Source organism: Panthera uncia, chromosome D4 (genome assembly GCF_023721935.1).
Source record: "Panthera uncia isolate 11264 chromosome D4, Puncia_PCG_1.0, whole genome shotgun sequence".
In the NCBI taxonomy this organism is placed as follows: domain Eukaryota; kingdom Metazoa; phylum Chordata; class Mammalia; order Carnivora; family Felidae; genus Panthera; species Panthera uncia.
Window position 1 is genome coordinate 1844025 of NC_064807.1, and position 368 is coordinate 1844392.

Consider the following 368-nt stretch of genomic DNA (forward strand, 5'->3'; position numbering starts at 1 on the left):
TCTATAGTTAAGAGTCTGTTTTTTGGTTTCTTTCTTTCTTCATTTTGTTTCTTAAATTCCACATATGAATGAAACCACATCATTGTGTACTTCTAATAAAACACTTATAAGAACTAAGAATCTAAGTGGCAATGTATATATTTTCAAACACTTTTGTCAAACTAATGAGTATAATGAACTTTGCTGGTTGCTCCTAATATCACTGAACAAAGTGGAGAAAGAAACAGATGAGTTCAGGGATTTAAATTTCTGGCTCAAGTGCCAGATAAATGACCTGAAAGTGTCTATGTCTTTCCTGAAAGAGGCTCTTAAAATTTTTTTTTCTTTTTTTTTTCAACGTTTTTTTTTTTTTTTTTTTTTTTTTTTTT